The following is a 4,968-nucleotide window of genomic DNA, read 5'->3' as shown; positions in this document are numbered from 1 at the left end:
TTTTTTTTTTAAATTTAGTTTTATGTATACATGTTTTTATATATATACTTCGAAACGAATATTATTTTATACTGATTATTTTTTTATTTGTGCGTTTTAAAAACTTATTTCTGTAAATAAAAATTATTGAAAAAGTAGAAAATAATTATATATTTTTATTATTTTTGCCCCTGAAAAGAATGTTTTTCAGGAAATATAAAAAATTAATAAAAACTGAATTTGAAAACTGAATAAAAAGCTTTGAAAACTCGTTAGAAATTTGAACGAATATTTTCGGACATGCTTTTGATTCTCTATTTCCATTTCTAGTTGAATTTCAATTTCAAAATTATCATATGATATACATTTATTGCTAATGTTACTACGTATATCAAATTTTTATTTCGCCTTCCATCAGAGATATTTATTTGTAAAAATTTCAATACTTTTTGAAGAATTTTACTTGAAGTCTTATCAAAAATAAAAGAATTAATCCTCAGACTTGAAATTGTATGATTAATTGATACTTATCTACTACAGAAAATAAGTTATCATCTCTTCTCGTAAAATTTTCAATTGAATTTCTTTTTTTTAATAACGAAATTAGTAAATTTAAATAAAACTCAATTTTTGTTGATTATGTTTAAGTGGAAAATATAGAAAAGATACAAATATGGAATATTCATTTTACTTTAGGGAATAGAATATAAATAAAAAATCAAATTTAAAAATTAAATAATACAGAATATAAAAATAAATATTATAAGCCAATTGATTTTTTTATTTCTTCTAAATAAAAACAAATTCGGATTAGTAACAAATTCATATTATATAAAAATACTATTGTTTTAAATACGTTATACCGTGTTGAAATTATTAATAGAAAGATTTTATTAATACACAAATATACTAAAATCACAATTAAACGAAAAATTTATTGTTCCAGTTTTGCAATAACTGCATATATTAAATTGCTCTCTCTGAATTCTTCTATGAGATTCAATAACATTTCGATCCAATGTAAGCACATTATCACATCAGATGAACGAACGAAAAACGAATTGAAATACGAAGTTTCGAAACTTCGATAATAGCGGAAAGACCAGAGTGAATTCAGTTATTCTGTTATCACTCTGTGATCGGACGTTTAAGAGACAAGTGCGTAATAACAAGTATCTTGATTATCGAAAAGTTGCGGTATGCAGACACGCAACAGCACACTGATTAATTAATTAAATTTCACGCTTTATCCAATTTCGGCTTGTTCAATGATTGACATTGATAGATACGATTGTAGAAATACTTATTAAAAAATATTGACAAAATTATTCGTACTAATAATTGATGAAATTTCATGAAAGAAAAATATTTTGGAATTTGTAAGAAAGATTCTAATTTTTTTCATCTAAATATTCTAATACGATGTAGAATTCGATGTAGAATTATTTATTCTAAAATTCTTTTTTTTTTTTAAGCAATTTTGTAATAAAAATTTGTTGACACAAGTATAGATATAAATGAGTATTTTAATAAGTATTTTAAATATTGAATAATAATTATTTTTCATAGATTTAAAAAAGAAGAAAGATTTTCCATATTTAAATTAATTAAATATTTTCATTTTAATTAAGTACTAATGATTACATATTACAATTAATTATGTAATTATATAAACTCTCAAGTCGAAAAAATATTTAAATTATCGTTCAATCATTTAATGTATACGTTAAATTCATTTCAATCACGAATCATTTGTTTAACAAATGAAAGAATTATATATTATTATTATTATTTATTTCAATTTTTAAATTTTTTTTAGTATGTATTTAATTTTTGAAAAAATATCGAATTATAATAAAAAAAAAAAGTTGAAAGATAAAATCAATTTGCTTTGTTAAACTATCAAAAAATATACGAGAAAGTATAAATTGATACGGATTATAAAAATATACTGGTGAAACTGATATTGTTCTTTTCTCCTTCAAAAATCCAATTTTACAATCTATGAATAATATTTATAATTATAGTGCTTTGGATATATCTTTTTTTTCTTAACTTTTACGTTAAAAAATAATCATAATGAATTGATATATGTATTTAAAAAATCATTATTGCTTCAAAAATGTAATAACGAAATAAAAATTAATAATTTCAAAGATTACATTATATTCGAAAAATAATCAGACAAAAATAAAATCTGATTCTATATTTTTTTTTGTTTAATATTACTTTAAAGATTCCTCCTGAAAAACTCGTGATTCTTTTTTTTTTTTTTTTTTTTTGCTAATACCTATTAACTTGCAGTTTCTTCATATCTTTATTAATTAAAATAAATGATAAACGTTATTATTATTTACCATTGTTACTGTGAGCCACAATAATTGCTATAATCATTAACTGAAAAAAATAATAATATATATACATATTGGTTTTATGGTCAATAAATAACAATATCAAATTTTTTAATTGTAGTAGATAATTCATATTACAATAATATATTTATTCGTATTAACTCTGACATTTTTCTATTTAAAATTTCCCGTACAAATAAATCATTATTATTATCAAGAAATTCTTTACTACTTGCTAATGTATATTTATTGCATAGGTTATTTGTATATACCACAATAAATGATTCATGTCTCAAAGAATAAGCAGCAAGATTATTTAAATTATCCTCTTGTGCGCAATATAAAAAATTCAAATGAAAGATACTGTCTGAATAATAATGTGCGTAACTATGCGTATACTTAAATGAATAATATAAAAATTAAATCATGGAAAACTTCTGTTCTCCATGGCTCGTTAATTTTTCGTCCTTTATTTCAAACTTGGCATTGCATTACATAACGTTTGCAATACATTCTTGGAATTGTGCTCATATTTACAAATCATCGTGCAAATATCTGGAAAAATAGAATTTTTAATAAATGATAATTTGCGGATTATTTAATACGAATAACTAATTGAATTAATCTTTTGATTTCAATTAAAATAGCAAAATTCTTGAATAAATATAATATATAATTTAATATAATTATCAGCAACGTTCGTTTTCATTCATAATTAATTTTAATTTCGATATTCGAATAATTCGTATATAATCATGTATAAATATTCTCCTTCATCGAAAGATTACTGGAAAAAAGATAATTTCAAAGATTTCTTAATATTTCGTGATATATTGTTTTTTAAAGAAGTTACATATCTATCGATTATAGAAATTTTATTCCATAAGGAAATTCAAAAATTTATCCAAAAATTCTAATTTTTATGGAAGGTTTTTTTTATATTTTTTATGAAGCAATTTTTTCAACGAAAATAAAAAAGAAAATCTTTTTGAAGGAATGAAATTAATCTGTGAAAGTTTTATCATTTTTTTTTTCAATTTTGAATTTTTCAATTTCATCTGGGAATATTTTTCTGGGAATAGGATGATAGAGTGTTAAAAAATTGAACATTTTATAATTTAAAATTTTGCTTTAATCTCGCATCGGCAAAGTTGTATTTTAAAAGAACGAAAAACTATTGAAACTTTGAACGTTGATCTCAAATAATAAAAATAATATTGCCCTGAAAAAAAATTGCCACATTTTGCTATGTATGTTTATTTCAAAAATAAAAACAAAATTTTTAAATAAAGAATTAAAAATTAAATTTTTCTAATACGAATAGGTATATGAATATTTTCGTGAATAATTATAGATTATCATAGAAATAATCTATTGTGCGAAAGAAATAAATAATCGAATGATGGCTTTTTCATAATAAAATATTCTATTGTGGGAAAAAAAATTGCTAAATCCTGACAGATATGAAATTTAAATCGAACCATTTTGTTTCTACGAGTAGAAATTTTCTTGCCATGAAGATATTGTGCAATTCTGAAAATAAAAAGAAACTAAACTAAGGATCAATAAAGATATCTTCGAAGTCATCTTAAATGTTTTGAAAGTAATAAAAGATTGTTATCATTTTCTGCTATATTCAGTGACTTTCTTTTTCGAAATATAATTGTATATATATATATAATAATCATAATAAATAAAATGAATAAAATTTTGAATAATTTATCGCTTTGTTATTTTTATTGAAAAAAATTATTTTATTACATCGAGATGTTTATTAAATACCAAATAATTTCAATGCTCGTTTTTTATAATTGTTAATAAACATACATTCAAGTAAATTAAGTAAGAAAATAAATAAATCATATCATAATATTAAATCATAAATTAAAAAAATTTATTATTATTTTTAAAATAATTCTATTTTTAGCTTTTGCACAAAAGAAAACATTTTCCAAGCTTGATTTTTAACGGGTATAAATTTTTCTTTCTTTTATTTATTTAAAAAAAAAATCGCTAATTTAAAACTCCTTTATATTCTGTATAAAGTATATATAGAATCTATACTATATAAAAATTTACTTTTGAAATTGTAACAAGGATATCTGAAATGAGTAGTATTTATCCTATACCTTATTCTATTAAAATTTTATTCAAAAATTATATAATTAATTATTATAATTAAATTAATAATTAAATTATTAATTTTGAAATTATAAGAATATCTGAAATGAGTAATACATCCTATACCTTATTCTATTAAAATTCAAAAATTTCTCAAAAAGTACGACCAATTTGGAAATTTGGAAAACATTGCAGACATTGCAGACGTTGCATTAAGGGATCATACTACTCCTTTGATCTCGTAACAAACTTCATAAGCTATAGAAAGATATTAGTAAGTAAAGATTAAATTCTTTGATGGAAACTTAATTAACGCGTCGAAATTTTCACTGTACAATACATTACAATACATCCCTACATATATTTCCTTCCGATCCATTTCCACGAAAAGAAGATAACATGTAGATAAAAAATATTTATTGAGTCGTAGCCATTCGTAAAAATTCTTGGAATTTTTGAATCTATAAAACTATTATTATACGTTTCTCACGTGTGTCGAGCACACGAGGACGCAAAG

The sequence above is a fragment of the Apis dorsata genome, unplaced genomic scaffold (genome assembly GCF_000469605.1).
Source record: "Apis dorsata unplaced genomic scaffold, Apis dorsata 1.3 scaffold_470, whole genome shotgun sequence".
Lineage (NCBI taxonomy): Eukaryota > Metazoa > Arthropoda > Insecta > Hymenoptera > Apidae > Apis > Apis dorsata.
Note: the sequence above shows the minus strand (reverse complement) of the source record.